The sequence below is a fragment of the Gymnoscopelus braueri genome, assembly GCF_963280865.1.
Source record: "Gymnoscopelus braueri genome assembly, chromosome: 7".
In the NCBI taxonomy this organism is placed as follows: Eukaryota; Metazoa; Chordata; class Actinopteri; order Myctophiformes; family Myctophidae; genus Gymnoscopelus; species Gymnoscopelus braueri.
In genome coordinates, this window is record NC_137608.1 from 11,990,902 (window position 1) to 12,010,822 (window position 19,921).

The window sequence follows — 19,921 nt, forward strand, 5'->3', positions numbered from 1 at the left end:
CAGGTAAATAATAACATACTTGTGATATTTATCACTAGGTAAGCTGCTCATGGGTGCATCCAAATAACATTGAAGGACCTTTAAGACCTTTTGAATTCCTCAAAAAGAAAATTAAGAAAGAAGGCATCTAAAGTAATCAACAAACTATATTACCTCGCATGGCTTTTTTTTTGCAGATTCGTCTGGTCCCAGGCTACAAATATACTATAAAAACTGGCCCAACATTGGCTAAATTGTCAAATAATATATGCAAGGCGCTGTGAGCTTGTAGATCTGCTATTTTCCCAATATTTATCTGTGGAACCGGGTCAAACAAAAAATATTGCCTCAACTCCTACAATTCCAAGTTTTAGTTTTGCTTCAAATATTATTTTGTGGGGTCCCCAGTTCAAATATGATTATTTTGGGGGGTCATGGCCTGAAAAGGTTGAGAACCACTGCCGTAAAGGACTGTCATAACACAGCACAATCCTAAAAAGCCAAGTGTTCCCTTTCCTGCTATTGCTCTTCGAACTCACTCACTCACACGCACGCACACACACACACGCACGCACGCACGCACGCACGCACACACGCACACACACACACACACACACACACACACACACACACACACACACACACACACAGAGAGTGAGTCAGGGTCCAGTGCGTGTGCAATCTGTGCATGCATGCGTGTGTCATACCGTAGGTGAGCAGGGAACATTAATAAGTTTGTGTTAATTAGGCGTTTATTGAATTTACATCTCTCTCCCCTGTGTGTGCACATGATTGTGCATCATTACACGCACAGTCTGTCTCCCTCTCTGCCTCTCTCACCCTCCCTCCTCTATCTCTCTTTCCAGTGCACTGCTGTGTGGAGGACAGACGTAGCGATCTTCATAAACTTTATAAGCAACACTAGATTTGATGAAAATATATTCTTACATGAGCCCATATGAGCCATATCGATGGCCAAAATGCAAAACCTCCTATGTGCAAATTTCATGATTTTCGGATTTCACTGTGGATGAGGACTATAGGCTATGCCAGTGTCTATCAACCTTTTTTGTGCCAAGGCACACCTGGCATAGCCAAAAAATCCCAGGGCACACCTAGATATACGGTATATATAATTATATATATATATACGGTATATCTATATACACACACTAGGGGTGTGCCGATTTTCACATTTCACGAAACGATACGATACGATATTGGGCACACAACTTCGATACGATTTCGATACGATACGCACTTTTTTATCATGAAAATATATGGGGGAGAAAAAAAACAAATGCAAACAAATATTTCTGTTTTTGCATTATTCAGACATGCAAACTTGTAGCTTTTCAGCTTCCACTAGCCGTTTTGAATCCAAATAGGGCAATAGTGTAACACCTGACCCGAAAAAAAACAGCATGTTGTCACCCTTTTCACCTCGGGGCTGTTTGCATGCCTGATTATTATTATTGTTTAAAATCATTTTTTTTCAAACCTCCTTCAAACGGCGCGGCACACCTCAGCAGTAGCCCCGGCCCAAAATTGGGACGTTTGCCAGGGTTGATATACACTGGGCTATGCTGCACATGCTCAGTCTGTCTGCAAGATAGTCCCGCCCCTCATTTTGTCAGAAAAAGTCATTTGACTAAAACCTCCTATCTTGTTCAGTGCCAATTAGTGCTAAAATGTTGAAGCGCAAAGCCTCTTATCTGCACCAGAACTAGTTGAGCAGCAGACAGAGCTGAAACTTGGGAATTTTATGTTATGTAGACCGTCTAAATGTCTTTCAGTTTGTAGTCATCTATTATTTTCAAAATAAAAAAGTGTCTTCCCCCCTTACTAGTTAAGTATTTGTTAGTAACTCTGTCAAGTTAATTGCATTGCCTTGTTGATTGCTAATGATTAGTGTCACGTGGTGACACTTTTATCACACCAAGAGTGTGAGTTGATTAAAAAAAATAATGGTAGTACTTGATACAGTACTGTAGAATGTCTTGATCTCAAAATGAGCATAAAAAAAGCATTATTTAACAAAAATAATGTTTGTTTGTAAGCCTAACTATTTCTAGGTAAAAACCTTCTATGTGCATCTATGTAGATAGGAGGTCATTTTTAGGTATAGATAGGAGGTTTTGGCATTGAACATTTTGAACTTGTGGTTAGAGGTTGTCATTGCTGCTTAAATGTGAACGTCATTGTCGTGATTTTTGGGGGGTGAAACCGCGCCCCTTTAAGTGAGGTTTGGACATCGACATTCGCTGCACTGTGATTGGCTACCATTGTACCCCCCCAACCCTGCGCTGTGATTGGCCACCATTGTACCCCCCTAACCCTGCACCGTGATTGGCCACCGCTGACTCTATTCAGGACTGTGATTGGCTAGTGAAACACATGACACATGTGCATAGCCCTATAAATAGGACTATGCACTTAAAAAAAACACATTTTTTTTTTTAACTTAAAAAAAACACATTTTTTTTAAGTTAGGGGGTGTACAATGGTTGGTCCACAATATTACTTTTCTTTATGTGAACTTCCATCACTGTGATGACCACTGTGACCACACCGCCCACTTCACACTGGGTGTGATTTTTTATTAATTGCAGACCGTGGCAGCCAACAACCCTGTAAAAATATTGTGGTTTGTTGGTTGGGGGGTATGGGGGTGGGATGGGGTTTGGAGTTATAGGGTGTGGGAGGTGTGGGTGGTGGTTGGGGGGGTATAGGGTGGGGGGTGCATGAGGGTTTGGGTGGGTGGAGTTTGGGGGTTGTGGTGTGCTGGTTGGGGGCATGGGGACCGGGGGTTCTGGGAGTGGGGGTGATGGGTTGGGTGGGATTTGGGGGTATGAGGGTATGGGGTGGGATGGGGTTTTGAGTTATGGGGGTTGTGAGGTGTGGGCTGGTAGTTGGGGGGTATGGGGTTTGTGGGAGTGGGGGAGTGGGGGAGTATTGCAGGTGGTGGAGTTGGGGGGTAGAGGGTATGGGGGGGATTATGTTGAGGGGGGCATAGGCCAGTTAGGCCGGATCACACAGGATAGGGTCTTTGTGATGCGAAAGTGTGGTCTAGCCAACACCAACTCAGGACTACTGAAGTGGGATGGGGTTTTGAGTTAGGGAGGTGGAGAGGTGTGGGCTGGCAGTTGGGGGGGGGGGGGGTTGTGGGAGTAGGGGAGTATTGCAGTAGGTGGAGTTGGGGGGTATAGGGTATGGGGGGATTATGTTGAGGGGGGCATAGGCCAGTTAGGCCGGATCACACAGGATAGGGTCTTTGCGATGCGAGAGTGTGGTCTAGCCAACACCAACTCGGGACCCCTGAAGTGGGATGGGGTTTTCAGTTATGGAGGTGGAGAGGTGTGGGCTGGCAGTTGGGGGGGGGGGTTGTGGGAGTGGGGGAGTATTGCAGGTGGTGGAGTTGGGGGTAGAGGGTATGGGGGGGATTATGTTGAGGGGGGCATGGGTCAGTTAGGCCGGATCATATAGAATAGGGTCTTTGCGATGTGTGAGTGTGGTCTAGCCAACACCAACTTGGGACTCCTGAATCGCTGCCCTCCACACTCTCCTATCTAGCATCAGGGTCTTGAGCTCTACAGTATTGTTGGCTAAGCTGTTACGCCGAAGTGCATCTACGTAGGTGGTGCACTTCTTGTCTCTCCTGGCTTTGCCCTGGGTTGGCTCTCATAGTGTTAGTTTGCTTGCCACTAGTTATGGGTCCCTGACGCAGTGCCCTGCCTCATCCTTCTCTCTCTGACTTTGTCTGTGACCCATGGTAGGTTCCTGTAGAGGACCACATTTCTGATGTGGTCCGTCCATGTGAATCCTAGTGCCATTCATAGCATTCTTGTGTAGACTCCATCTAAGGCCCTTTCATGTTGTGCTGTGACGGTCCATGTCTCAGCCCCATACAGCAGTACTGACTCCACTGTAGCTATACGAACAGCCGCCTCTTGAGGTCTTCTCCCATGTCTGATTTCCACACTCTCCTCATCCCATGCAAGGCATTCCAGTCAAGTGCCCCCCGGACCTTCAGGTCCTGTTCCATTGAAGCAGTCCAGGCCCAGGTTATTAGAAGTCCTGGACTGCCTCGAGTAGCTTGTCTCCATCATCTGAACCATCTTCTCAGGAACTCCATAGGCCCGGAGAATGTTCATCAGATTCCCCCGGTGGATGGTGCCAAAAGCCTTTTGGAAGTCATGAAGGTGATCACCACTGAAAGATTCCGCTCCTTACTCCTTCCAGAATCCTCCTCAGCACCACTATCTGCCCGAGTTTCTCATTACAGGGTCTAAGATGAGTCTAAGACGGTTGAGGATTTTCCTGTTAGCCGTCTTGGCAACTTGTGAGCTCAGGCTAATGCCTTGGTGAGTTCGCCTGACTTTGGTACTGGATCGATGATCATTTTGCTCCACAGCTTCGGCAGCTTGCTAGACGTGTGTGCTTGATAAAATCCAACACCACCTCGTCTATGGGCACATACATCAGAACCTCTGCTGTCACTCCATCTTCCCCGCAGCTCTTGCCTCACTTGATAGTAGCCTTGGCCCTCTGGTACTCATCCATGGTGAACCATCTGGTTTGGGAAGGTCATGGAAGACAGGAGCATCGGATCATCCTCTTCTTCGGTTGAAGGAGGATTTCCTAGGAGTGTTTTGAAGTGCTGGTACCATGTTTCAACTCGTTCCTCTGCGCTTTCTCCCCAGATCTTGGAAGTCTGAGAAGAGCTTCTGCCAGAAATGTCATTGATGAGCTTCCAGCTCTTGCCATGTTTCTGGTTAACATGCACCTCTTTAATGTCCCTGATCTTTTGGGTCAGCTCCCGTTATTCCAGTTGCATACACTTGATATAGCTCCTCCTTCCTCCGCTTATATTCCTCCCTCAGACCCTCTCCTTTTTGGTCAGTGACAAAGTCCCTGTGTGCTGCTCTCATCTCCTCCCTGGCTGTGGTGATTCTAGGGTCAAGGCATCCGTCTTTCCTCCTTGCTTACAGGCTCTTTAAGACATTCAATGATCTTACATACTATTCCACTATCCACACCGGACACAAGGTTGGTGATCCAGTTGTATGAGTTAGGGGAGTTGGAGGGCATGAGGGTTTGGGTGGGTGGGGTTTGGGGGGGGGGTGTTGTGCTGGTTGGGGGGAATGGGGGTTGTGGGAGTGGGGGGGTATTTCAGGTGGTGGAGTTGAGGGTATAGGGGGGATTATGTCGAGGGGTGCCTGGGCCAGTTGTTTTGTAGTCCACCTAATGGGTGGGGTTTGGGGGGTGTGTTGTGCTGCTTGGGGGGAATGGGGGTTGTGGGAGTGGGGGGGTATTTCAGGTGGTGGAGTTGAGGGTATAAGGGGGATTATGTCGAGGGGTGCCTGGGCCAGTTGTTTTGTAGTCCACCTAATTGTTGTTGTTTTTGGAAAAAAGCGTATACAGTCTACTAACCATTTCATACCATTGAAAATGACCTAGCGTATACCCACGACCACACGCATCTCGTGCAGGGAATGATTATTGTATACCTCAGAAAACAAACCTAGACCACACCACTGATGCAACTGTTTGCAGCTGTAAATGTATGTATTTACAGCCTGTACTATTTATCATTATTTAGTTATGCAATCACTTAACATCACAGTGCAAAAGCTCCTATCTGCAGAATTATCCAGGAAAAGTGGGGAAAAACCTCCTATCTGCATTTGCAATATGAGATCAGTGTAATTAACATATAATATTGTAATATAATCCAGAAATCCAGAAACGGTGAATTATGTGATGGGTATCATAAAAAAATAGCACTGTGCAAAAAAGATACAACATTTTGTAGTTTTCTTTTTCATTTTCCCAACAATGTTAATTTTTCAGATAGGAGGTTTTGCGTTTTGGCCATCGATATAGGACTACTACTAAAACATGTCATTTAGAGGTGTAGTTGCATGTTGTTCCCACATGGGAGCGCAATACGCTGTCTGTCTATTATCTTTATAGACTTGCTTGAGATCTCCTCCTGTCAAAGTTCAAACCTAATGAAAATGTGCTGTGAGAAGACCACATCTCTTGGTATGAAACACCACAGAATAGTTCTTACATTTCGATTACTTATATATCAAAGCTAATAAGGCGTTCCTCTATTAGAATCCCATCTGTGAACGAGAGAAGAAATTCTGTCAAGTAATTAGAGTTGGAAACTCCAGTGTTCAGCAGGTCTCCAAACTTGCAACATGTTGCGATATGATGATTATGCATTGTGGGCTTGTAGATCTGCTATTTTCAGGCTTGGTCAGGTCAAATAGTTGATATAGTTGCATTGATAATAATCAATATTAATAACTGTTTCACGATGCATCGTTACATCCCTAGTTGAAGGTGACGATTTATACAACATGGACTGAGCGATTGTAATCTCTCTGAGACATGAGACTTCTACCGAGATGGACCGGGAAACAATACCACAAGCAGAACAGGTTTTTCGTATAGACAGGACGGTGGAGGAACACATCCATCCAGGGGAGTAGCATCTGCTTTATGATGGAGAATATAGTGAAATCCACAGGATGGTTCTCATGTGTTCGTGTTCGGACTTATGCCCTCCCTTTTATCTACCGAGGTAGTTGAACTCAGTCGTATGCACAGTACGGCGCGGTCATGTAATAATTGCCGTTACTACACGATGGAGGAAATGGACTTCTAACCAAACATCCAAACGCTGGTGTATAGTTGTATGTTGATGTATGGTAGGCTACATGCCTTACTGCACATTATATAAATCTAATACAAAATTACCCCTCAATGCTGAACGTTTCCCCATTGCACATCTCTCATTGCCACGTTCTTTTCTTCTTCAAATCAGCAAAATTCAAAACTATATATACAATGATAAAAAAAAGACAAAAATGTGCTCATTGGCTGATGGCTGAATCAACTCTGGTTGACAACAGCCATTCACAGGGATTTGAGGCAGGTGACATCATCAAAGTCCTTGATGATGCAATAACTGTGGTATAACTGTTAAGTATAAAAGATTTGGTCAGACGCCCTTCATCTTAGTACAACCTAGTTTTATTAATTTATTACATTTTATCTTCATTATTTGTCACAGCACAGGTTGACAGGTGTAAAAGAGTGGGTGTTGTGCTATTTTTGCTAGCACAACAGCAGCCTCTAACAGTGCCATCCAGCAGGTACATTCTCTATTGAATAGGCTTAAAGGATGTTCACTCTGACAGCTCTTGTTCGTAGTACTGAAAAGTCACTGGAAGCAACCACTGATGGTCTTATGATGCTGAGGAAATGGAAGGAGGAAAGAAACCAACCTGGAGAAAAGGAAGCTTTAAACATGCAGGAGTTGCTGACCGCAGCAGAGCAGATCAGCGACCAGGAAAGACAGTTGAAGATGGCAAATGAGAAGGCCCTGACACTGCTTCCGGAAGACAGGGGAGACCAAGCCATCCCCTCCCTACAAGAGAGTCAATCAGAGGAGAACAAGGAGAAGTGCTTTATCCCATTGGGGAAAGACGCGGCCTCGAAGTTGCTGGATTACATGAATAGACTAGAGGCTGATTATAAGGCTCTGTTAGATTTGAACAAGAGACACAACACGGATCTCAGCAGGATTTTTGAAATAGATGCAGCCTGGAAAGAAGAAATCCTTAAGTGTGAAGACCACTGGAAAAGGACCTTGGAAGAGGCGATGCACACACATGAAAGGCGGCTAGAAGAGCAATATGAGTTGAACGCCGTCACCTCCAGGAAACAAGAGTTCATCACAGAGGAGAATGAACACATCCAATGCCAGCTGGATCTCGTCAAGAATAACTTCCGGCAGAAAGAGATTCTTTGGGCCGAGGAAAGGCAGGTTCTGAAGGACAAGATGGATGCGATGCAGCAGAGCTTCAATGAAAAGATTGAGCCAATGCAACAGAGTGTTAACAAAAAGGTGGACGCAATGCAGCATAGCATTAATGAAAACATGGAGGCAATACAGGAGAGCTTGAATGAGTTGCAGATGCGATACAGAAAGAAGAGTGTGTGGAGAAGATTGCTCTTCAAGGAATAAAGAGATGACACAGATAAATGATGGATCAAGACACTGGGTGGTCAGGTCACAGAGCAGAGCAAGAGGTCAGGTTGAATAAATGTCCAGGAATAAGTGGCTACGGGCTGGGGAACATGGCCAGAGGGAGCAGAGCGTGACAGTACCCCCTGTGGAGGCAAGGGCAAGCCCCGGGCACAGGACTGAACATTGGAATGGCAGGGAGAGGGGCAGCTACAGACATGGACAGTACAAAATAGCACTGGACTGGGTGTGGGCAGGCAGGGTAAGCCATGCCAGAGCAGCAGCAGGATGGAAACAGACAAAACATGTTCGTTGCAGGCATGGCAAGGCAGGGCAGAAGGGAAAAAAGTGCTGGACTGGCTGGGGGAAGGACGGAGTGGGACGGAACAAACATGCACAGATGTAAAGAAAACAAACAAACTAAAAAAAAACAAAAAAAACAAGCACACAGGCAAGTTCAAAGATACCTTCTAAACAAGCAGACAGACAGGTTTACTGATGTCAAAATCAGAAGGGAACAATTATGAACTGCCTTGGGATGATAGAACAGCAAAGGAATGAGAGAGAACAGAAAGACAGGATAGAACGACTAAGCTTAGACATAACTGACACAAAAGAAAACAACAAACAAATAAGACAGGGAAACGTTGACAGATTGGCTAACAGACAAGGAAGTGGACACACAAACAGACACTCAGACTAACAGCGGGACAGGCAGACAGACAAGGAGAGGCACAATTAACAAGACTGATGGAGAGGCAGACAGGCAAGAGGGACACAAGCTCTGGCACTGCCTGATATACTGTATGCTGCTAAATGTTTCTACATAGATGTTATTTTATTGCTATTGCTCTTTGAACTATGCACCTTACCTTATGTATGTATATATGTTTATTATATATGTTTATTTATATCTGCTACTGTTTTAACTGCATCATTGCATTGCCATCTTTTTTCCTTTAACCATGCACCTTATATGTATGTACATACAGTAGGAATATTTGACATTTCTGACCAGTTTTCCTTGTTTTATTTCTATCTCTTTTCCCCTTTTTTGAAAACGGCAAATGAGAGCTTGACAGTAATTTCATCCACTTTTTTTTACACCTGTAAACCTGTGATGTGGCAATAAAGTTGAAGCTCTGGCAGATCATCGCTGGGTTTATGGGGAGTCAGTAAGATAAGACATTTATTGATCCCGCAGGGGAAATTCAAAGACAGTAGATTAGGACCCAAGTACAGATGACAAGCGGGAGGCAGAGCAGAATTGAGTTTAACCATGCAGTTCAGTAATTTTCTCACGTAGGAACATTCTATGAACTGAATAGGAACAGAACACAGGTGAGTGTAAATAGAGAAGACTTAACAGGTAACAGGTGAACATTAAGACAGGATAGAGGACGTTAGAGGGAATGAGCTGAGATGGACAGGAATGTTGCACAGGCAGACAAAAGAGACCTTCTAGACAAGCTGACAGACACGTCAGAATCACAATGCTAGACAGGACAGAACTGGAAGAGCTTTACAGTACAAGGCAGAAAATGGGCACATCAGGGCTAAGGTAGACAGAACGGGTACTGGGAACACGAACTGGCTGCCATCACAGAAGAGCAGTAGAGCTGAGACAACTCGATAGAAAGACAGGGACACTGAGGAACGACAGAAACGACTGAGCTGATATGGACACAGACACTAAGGATTAAGGAACGACATAAACGACTGAGCTGATATGGACACGGACACTGAGGAAGGACAGAAACGACTGAGCTAATCTAGACACGGACCACTGAGGAACGACAGAAACGACTGAGCTGATATGGACACGGACACTGAGGAAGGACAGAAACGACTGAGCTAATCTAGACACGGACACGGAGGAACGACAGAAACGACTGAGCTAATCTAGATACGGATACTGAGGAAGGACAGAAATGACTGAGCTAACATAGACACAATACTTAGTGAACACAAAGGGAAATAAAAAAAGAGGATAGGTTATAGAGGGAATGAGTTTAGGTGGAACAGTAATGTGGGTGTGTACGAAGGAGAGACAGAGGGCGGAGAGAGAAAGAGACAGAGCGACAGAGAGAGAGAGAGGGAGAGCAGAACAAGACAGCAGGGGAATACATGTCCAAGGGCTGGAGAACCAGAGACAAAAGTCAAAAACACAACAAACCAAAACAAGACACTGGAAAAATAACTGGGACGCAATACAAAAAAGACGTAACATAAAATAAGGAATAAAAAAAGAATACTAATGTGTAAAAAAACATAACTTTTTTTTTAAAGATATGTGACCTGAGTGGGTAGACTTCAGGCAGAGCTCCTTGGAACAGCATGCAGATGGACCAGTCTGTTGCTGACGTTGCTCCTCTGTCCACCATAGTGGCGGGCAGAGGGTGAAGCTGTTGACCAACGATAGCACGTATAGTTTTGCAAGGGTCCATTGCTCATCTATTGCTTTCAGAGAACCCAGCCTCGCTCCTATAACAGAGCTAGCCTTCTTTATCAGTCTGTTGATTGAGCCTGTTGGCATCACCTGCCCTGATGCCATTGCCCCATCAGACAGGTAGAACATCCTCCGCATTTTCCTGCATACATCAAAGGACCAAAGCCTCCTCAGTAGGTAGTCTGTTTCTTTTTTTACATTTTATTTATTTATTTAGTTCACAGTCTCAAGCAACATTTCTAGCATGCAATTTTTTCCATAATTTCTTTTTAGTGGGAACATCAGCAATAGTAAACAGATTTATTGATAAAAAATAATAGACAATATTTTTTTAATGAAAAGTGAAAAGAGTCTCTACAGTGTGAGTATGATGTTTAATGTACACAGAAGGAAAGAATTAACAGTAAAATCAAGACAAAGTTCTACCACATTTTAAATAAATGTCATATTTGTGTGCCAATAGAGTACATCCAAACGTTAGCTATTGAGGGAAAAAACTCACAGAATGGTAATTGTGTAAGAGTTTCAAATGAGAGACAAGCAGCTAGGTACAATTATACAGCCTCAACCTCAACCTGCTCAAACTGTTAGGTCTACTACAAGAACAACTGATGAATAAATGCATGAGTGGAGAGGCATTAAGCATAATTTATACTGTAGTATGACTGTGTTCCTTGCCGAAAAGAAACTCGTTTTCTGATTGGAAAATTGGTTGTTTCACAGGTCACTGAGTCCCACCATCTTTCTTCGGATGTGTCTCATGTCTTTCTGAAGTTTCTCTTTGTCCAGGCGGGATCTGGTGTCAACGATCTGCCTCAGGGAGTCGATGGCATCATGAACTGACTTAAACCCTGTCCAAAAGGCAGGAATTGTGGAGTTAGTAGCTGAACAATTTAGAGAAAATATAGCAATTGAAGGAAAAATAAGGAATGTGACAACATTTTAAGCAGCAAGTGGCAATTGATGGGGCCCAATTACAGAAGAAGAAGAAGACTATGAGATGATGATGAAGATAAAGATTGACTTACAGAAGAAAACTATGGAGAAGAAATAGAATTTACCAAGGCAATAGGCATATATGGGTAGATTCGTCTGGATGCACAGAAACCATGAAAAAAATACGTTTGTGAGACTTACAGTTTAAAAGTTAGAGGCCATTGGCCAAAACGTAAAGTTGCTTATTATAATGCCAGTTCCACCATCAGGAAAATTGACATGCATTTTGTAACCTGAGTATCGGTTGACTATTTGCCAAGTTTGGTTGTTTTTGATCTGAGAACCAGATACTTTTAAGGACGGAAGAATACTAATAATCCTTACAAAACAATAGGGTTCCAGTAGCACCTGCCGTGCTCGGCACCCTAATTATCATTTGTTAATCTTTTTATCATTATTATTTTTTATTATTCATGCATTTGTAGTAGGAGTATTACCCTATCTATTAAAGAGGGTGTAAATATGTTTTTGTAAAAGAGAAAGTTTGTAAAAAGTTAAAGCTCTATATTGGGATAATCATTTTTATAGAGCCACACAAATATAATGTATCAGCATCAATTTCATTGTGTTCCAATTCCAATTTGGTCTGCTCATATTCTTTGATATAATCTTTCACTGGTATATTTTTCACAATAACCATTGCTCCAGACACTCCTAAACTGTTGTACATTGACAACTTGTATAGTTGCGTTCCAAAATATACACGAGTGCGAACACTCAGCAGCATTTATTTTTGAGTGGTACTAGTTCTCTCTCCTGATTGGATAAAATTGGTATCCTGACCTGAAACTGTATCTTCTGTTTACTAAAGAGTTGGAGAGACGAGGAGACCCCTTTTTACTGAAAAAACACTCCATAGCAATCATTGCGGAATACTGATATCAACGCTTATCTTAATACAAATGATCATTTACACTTGAATTATATTCTCTTCCACTTTCATTAGGTTTGATGTCGGTCATAACAGAGGCAAGACACAACAGAAGTCCAAGCTGCCCATGTTTGAAATGTAAATATCTTGTCTGTATAATTAAATATTCTGTAAGAAGTAATTGTCAGTGGCAGGGAGCTGGAAACTAGAAAGGTTTTGAACAAGACAGATACACCCCCTTGTACGTCTCTCTCCCTCTCTCTCTCTCTCTCTCGGTATCTCTGTTTAATAAATAATAATAATACATTGTATTTGTATTGCACTTTTCATTCACAATGAATCTTAGAGTGCCAAAATGGTAAAAACACATCATCAATCATATAAGTTTAAAAAAGCAGGGTTTAAAAACAAATGTGTCTAAACAACAATTCAACACCAAAATGCCCTCCTAAACAAAAAAGTCTTCAGACCTATTTTAAAAGTGTCCAGGGTCTGTGGTGCTCTCAGATCAATAGGCGCCGAGCAGAAGGCCCGGTCCCCCATAGTACGTAGATTGGTACCAGGGACATCGAGGAGGAATCTGCTCGTAGATCTGAGGGTGCGGGTGGAAGTTTGTAGAGCCTTAATTAGTTTCTGTAGGTAGGGAGGGGCATGTCCATTTATGCAGTTGTGAGTGATTAGTAGGATCTTGTAGTCGATCCTGGCTGAAACGGGGAGCCAGTGCAGTGAGAATAGGATAGGTGTTTATATGTTGAACAAGGCAGATACACTCCCTTGTACCTTTCTCTTCCTCTGTCTCTGTATCTCTGTTTATATGTAACCCTCTCTAATACTGTTTATCTACTCATACAAGATAAAATTAATCTTTATTGATCCCTGTGGGGGGTGGGGGGGGGGGGGGGGTTCGGTACGTCACACTCGTAGCAGCAACAGCAGTTAGAGTGAAACACATGCAGGATAGGTAAGACAGAAATTGAGATTAAGATAATATTTTAAAAAATAAAACACTAGACATCTGTCTGACTGAGTTAACATAATATTATGTATATTCAAGCATAATGTACAATCTATCACCTGTGGATATGCATGAATATACATCCGTGGCCAATGAATATGAATGGATACATGTTCAAGCATCAGACTATCAATAGTGGATATGAGACCGACATACTTAGACACTGATATACATTTATTTACTGTGCCTTCAGCATGTATACCTGGATAATATACTGTATGTAGGCTACTGTACAGTCCTTCAACATTTAATGTATGAATGAATGATTCTCACAACAGTTCACATCTCACATCGGTCTTCTCTCATTCCTCTCCTTTCCTCTCACTCTTGCTCTCAATATGTCTGATATTTACGACCCTTATCAATTATGCATCGCTGTCCTCCCGTCCCATGCCATCTCCCTCCATCCATTCATCCCAGATTGTAAGTGGGGTCGGGGTGTGGATGGATGGTCCCTGCAGTGTGCCGGGAGGACGCGGATGAGAGTCTTTGACAGGAGATTCATTGACAGACATACCCCTTGTCTTCTCTTTCATTTGTCTCTGGGGAAATGAGCTACAAATTGCTAGGGTGAGGAGTTGGAGATGGATGTCTGTCACTTCATGCGGAGGCAGGCTGCCATGTTTCTGTGGTCTGCTCCGCAACGTAGCCTGTTAACACTGACATGTGTAGGCCAGGGTATAGATAGCTCACTGCTGTATTTCACACAAGTTCTGAAATGCTCCTATATCTTATCTTAACGTGATGTTTTTTTATGGCGTGGCTCCTAGGAGGTGAGCCGTCTAAAGAAGGTCTGTGTGTCTGTCTGGCCTATTCTCACAAAAATAATATTTTCTTTTTTTTATTCATGTGAGAACAATGGCTTTAATTATAGCATGCTAACTTTCCAGGAATAGAAAGCCTGCAGTCTCTATTAGATTGGATTCACCGTCGATGATGTTACTGGTAGGTAGGTTTCTGAACTGTCCTCCAGCCCTCCTCTGAGACACACAGACCCAGTAGACAAAAACGGTACCTTATTATATTCGCATTCTTCACTAATAGTGAAGACCAATTATATGAAGATTGGTTGAATTGGTGAAATGTATTTTTAAAAGCATGTACTTAAGCACATAAAGTGCCAGAATAACTCTGGTACTTTAACCCAATTACAAATTTGACAGAGCAACTTTCACATCCAAAACCAATTTTCTGTCAGGATCTGTCTCCTTGTTTGTATCTTATTATGTATCGTTCCCATTGTTTCCTGCCTGCCCTAGTTGTTAATTGCTACTGTACCTGTCTTGTCTCACCTGTGTCTTGTTAGTCCTGTGTCTATTTAAGCCCTGTGTTTGTGCGTGCTACTTGCTAGGTTATTAGTAATTGTCATCTGTGAGTATGTCTGTTCCAGATCTGTGTCTACATGTCATTAGTTTAGTGTTTCCCAGTATAGTTAAGTTTCCAAGTTTGCGTCCTTGTGTTTTCTGTTCATTTATTAATAAATACCCTTGAATTTAGACTGCTCTGCCAGCTGTCTCGCCGCTTGTGCGCTTGGGTCCAACAACCCTGTCTCACTCCGTGACACTGTCACTTTCAAAACCGGCCCCTGTAAAAAGTCAAAGCCTACCCCTGCAGGTTATATATATATAAGCACAAACCTTCCTGGTAGTCCTGTTTGACCAGCTGTAGCTCTTGGCGGAGGCTGCTCTCCAGTGAGCTGATGCGGCCGCTGAGTTTGGTCTCTGAGCGCTTCAGGCGGTCCAGCTGGCCGTGGCCGGCCCGCTGCTGCTGGGTCTCTGAGCGCTCTGCACGGCTTTCCACCAGATGCAGCCGCTCCGCTAGCCCGGCCTCTGCTTCCACCTGCACACACAGGCAGGCAGATAGGTGTGTGTGTGTGTTATAAGTTGTGAGGACCAAATGTCCCCTCAAGTATAGTAGAATGTGACAAAAAGACATTTTTGAGGACCATTCTTTTCTGGTCCTCACAAGGAAATTGCTTTTTTTTTAGAGATACGTTATTTACAATTAGAAAAAGATTCAGGTTGGGATTAGGATTAGGATTAGACATTCAGAGGTTAGGTTTTTAGGGGTTGGAATTAAGAGTAAAACATGATTTATACATAGTTGCGTGCCAGTGTCAAGCACCAAAAAATAGCTGATCTACAAGCTCACAGCACGTTGCAGCTCACAGCACGTTGCAGCGCAACGCGATGTGAGCCTGTAGATCTGCTATTTTTCGGCTCTAGGCTTTTAGGATAAAAAAATGCCACAAAAAATTAAGAATGGCATTCATGAGTTTTCTCAGACGGGTGGCCTGTCCTTAAAGATAAGGTGAGAAGTTCAGTCATCCGTGAGAGACTCGGAGTAAAACCGCTTGTAACGGAGGTCCTCTTAATCTCCGTTACGTTACAGGACTTTGGGATATGTTCATGTACTGTATATGGCGGGGGACACACAGTTATACATGGTATGATATTGCACATGATAAATAAGTAGGAGACAAGTAATGGATTATAATTATAATCTTTATTATCTGTTGGCATGTATGTGTGTTCCAGACATCGGGGGAGGGGTCACCTGTGAAAGACAAACAGCAGAGTTAGAGTAGTTATGCTATGGGCTCTAAGAATAAATGTTATTGCTATGTTTCTCAACTTACCTTTACTTTCCTGTCTCCTACTCCCAGGGTGCAGCATTAAAAGAGTCCCCGGGGAAACAACAGCTGCTTTTATAGTTCCGGGAGGGTTCCATCAGATAGGATTGTGCCAGGGGTGGGGAAAATGTTATATAGTTATGTTTGTGGGTTATTGTGGGGTTTGGGGATTGTAGTTAATTTAGATCAGTTAAGTGATGTCATATTGTGGTTTTCATATTAGGTATATTGCTGGGGTTGGTATGCGGGGGGGGTTTATGGGAAATTATTATGATAGAGCAACCCTGTAGTTGGTAGCACCTGAGGGTGGGGAGTATAAAAGGCTGCTTTCTATGCAGTCTGTAAGTAGGGCTGGACAGAGTAACATGTGCCCAGAGGACATGATTTTATTGTTAGGATGTATATTATGAACACTGTAACATTTTGGAATAAAGGCCCACCAAGTGGATTTTATATATTTCCTGCCTCTGCCTCCTCACTTCTGGTCATGACTGCTCGGTCAATCTAACAAGTGGTGTCGGAAGTGGGATTTTTTTTTTTTTTTGACCTTGGTGAGGAGGTGAAGATGAGGAGAGGAGGAAGAAGAAATGAGGAACAGGAGGAGCCTGATATCGTAGAAGTGATGTCGGGAACTGACCAGGGGGCCACAGCAGTCCCCACCGGGGACACGCTGGTGGAGCTGTCTGGCATGATGAAAACTTTCATGAAAACTCAAGCAGCCAGAGAACAGAAGCATGACAAAGAACTGTCTCGCCAGGAGTTGAGATGGACAAATTTGGAGCTCCAGTTTCGCCAGATTGAGGGCCGAGTACAGGAGATGAGAGGAGAGGACGACGAGGAGCTAGAACTTGGAACGATGGACGATGACGACGGTGGGGGTGATGATGATCTGGAGGTGAGGCCCAGGCGCAGGTCACCTGTACATCGAGACCCAAAACTGTTGCCACTGTCTCCCGGAGATGACATAGAACAGTTTTTAACCACATTTGAAAGAATGGCGCGCGTTTGCCGTTGGCCTCCAGATGAGTGGGCTGTCCGTCTGGTTCCCCTCTTGACGGGGAAGGCCCGTAGTGCATACGTGCTCATGGACATGGCGGACTCAGAAAACTACAAGAAGGTGAGAAAGGCGATTCTTGTCAAATATGAAATCACCCCTGAAACTTATCGACAGAGATTTCGTGCCTTGAACATCCAGTCGGGTGAGACACCCTGTGAGCTATACGCCCGCCTGAAGGACATGTTTAACAAGTGGGTCCGAATAGAAACCACCACCATTAAAGACATGGCTGAACTTTTGATCCTTGAGCAGTTCCTGAGAATGGTGCAGCCAGAAATGGAAGTGTGGATTCGGGAGCATGATCCAAAGACTGCTGATGAGGCTGCCCGCCTTGCGGAAGTGTTCCTCTCTGCCAGGAGGGGCCGCCAAAGCTTTGCCGCCAACCAGAGTGGTCCCCCCGGTTGGAAAAGTAAGTCCTATGGGGATGAGAGGGGTGGTCATGGTCAGGCCCAAAGTAGAAACTCCAACAATAGGCAGGACCCCCCATTTAGACCCACCTATAACAAAAAGCCAGATAGGCCAGAGCTGAGGTGCTATCAATGTGATGAGTTAGGCCACACCCAGTACTCATGTCCTGTTGCTAGACAGAATAAAACTTCTCTTCACTGCTCTGTTCCTAGACCTACTGGGTTAACTGCTGTCAGTCAGGAAATAGGTCGTATGGTGTCAGTGCTTATAAATGGTCAGCGGGAGAACGCACTTGTAGATTCAGGCAGTTTTCAGACTGTAGTGCGATCCAGCCTAGTCCCCAGAGAACAGTGGACTGATGACAGGGCTAACATTAGCTGTATCCATGGAGACGTAAAGGCCTACCCCACTGCTGAGGTCTATTTGACAGTGGAAGGGCAGACATTTCTTCTTTCAGTGGCACTAGCACCCAAGCTCCCATATCCGGTCATTTTAGGACTTGATGTTCCCACTTTATTAGATTTTTTACAACCCACAGAGCCACAAAATAGCCTGTCTAGTCACAAGTCTTTTACTCCCATTGAAACTGTGTCTGCAGTAGAAGTGGCCCAGGAGTCAGTGCTCTGTAAGGTCGAGTTGGAGGAGGATTCAGGGACCATATCAAAGTCCTGTAATGTGGCCACTAGGGCGCAGAGTGCAAGGGAGGCCCTCAGGGAACTACCGTTTTATGACGCTGAGCTGAAGGCAGGTCCAGAGAAGCCACTAAGGTCCAAGACCCAAAAGCGAAGGGACAAATTTTTGGGTACCCCTAGGGAAAGCGCAGAGTTGCCCAAACCCGACCACCCCTTAGACATGGATATTCCCCCTGATGTAGGTGTACTGCAGCGACAGGATCCTACACTGAAGTTATGGTTTCAGAAAGTATCAGAGGTTGAGGGGCGCAAACAGGCAAGGGTAGGCTGTTTGGAGGGAGCGACCTACGTAATTAAGAAAGGCATTCTGTACCAGTGTCAGGGCAGTAGTGAGGCCTTAGCATTACCCCAGTCCCTCAGGCATACAGTCATGGAGCTAGGCCATTCAGTTCCTTGGGCCGGGCATATGGGGTTTTACAAAACATTGCGCAGAATCAGTAGCCGATTTGCATGGCCAGGCATGTACACCCAACTTTCACACTTTTGCAGCTCATGTGACACATGTCAGATTACCTCAAGGAGGAGAGTAGCGAAGGCCTCCTTACAGCCATTGCCCATTATTGAAACGCCCTTTGAAAGGATAGGCATGGATGTAGTAGGACCTTTAGAAAGGAGCGCCTCAGGTAACCGTTTCATTTTAGTTATTTGTGACTATGCCACTCGTTACCCAGAGGCATTTCCCCTGAGGTCAGTCAAAGCCAGACACGTGGCAAATTGCCTATTACAGTTGTTCTCCAGGGTAGGAGTAGCCAGAGAGATCCTCACTGACTGTGGAACTAACTTCTTGTCTAAATTATTGCAACAAGTGTATCAGCTGTTAGGTGTAAAAGGGATTAAAACCACCCCCTATCATCCCCAAACGGACGGGCTTGTTGAGCGGTACAACCAGACCCTAAAGGATATGCTGCGCAAGTTTGTGTCTCAAACAGGCTCCGACTGGGACCAGTGGTTGCCATACCTTCTTTTTGCCTACCGTGAGGTGCCACAAGCTTCTACTGGGTTCTCCCCTTTTGAACTGCTTTATGGACGGCAGGTGAGGGGGCCCCTAGACCTGTTGAGGGACTACTGGGAGGAGCCAAAGGGGCCAGGGGAGGATGTTGTTTCATACGTGGTGAAGATGAGGGAAAGACTGGAGAAGATGGCTGCTCTGGCAAAAGAGAACATGGTCACTGCTCAAGAGAGACAGAAAACGTGGTATGACAAGAATGCCAGGGAAAGGGTCTTACAACCAGGACAGAAAGTACTGCTGTTGCTACCGTCATGTGAAAGTAAGCTGCTGGCAAAATGGCAGGGGCCGTATGAAGTCACCAAACAGATCGGTAAGGTCACCTATGAAATCTATATGCCAGACAGAGTGAAAAAACATCAAAACTTTCACATTAACCTGTTAAAAGAATTCCATGTCCATCCAGATCCAGAGCCAGTTGTACAACAGTTCCTCATCCGACCTGCGGTGGTGGAGGAAGTGGAGGAGCTGGTGTTCCCGACCAGCACAGCAGAACCCAGCCCAGTGGATGTGACTCATCTCACAACCCCACAGCAGGAGGAGATGAAAGCTCTCCTAGATCCTGGGCTGTTCCAAGAGCGACCAGGGTTCACCAATCTAGTCCACCACAACATCTACCTTGAAAAGGTGGCACCCTGCCGGAAGAGAAGCTACCGTATCCCAGAGCGGTTAGTGCCAGCCTTGCAGCAAGAGATACAGATGATGTTGGAGATGAAAATCATTGAAGAATCGAACAGTGAGTGGTGCAGCCCTGTGGTCTTGGTGCCGAAGA

At 44.5% G+C, this 19,921-nt stretch overlaps 1 protein-coding gene across 1 annotated transcript in view; it reads right to left on the reverse strand.

The window, feature by feature from the left end:
• Positions 1-19,921, reverse strand: part of LOC308088116 (aquaporin-3-like) — a 123,447-nt gene that overhangs the window by 72,450 nt on the left and 31,076 nt on the right. The gene's annotated exons all lie outside the window — the stretch shown is intronic.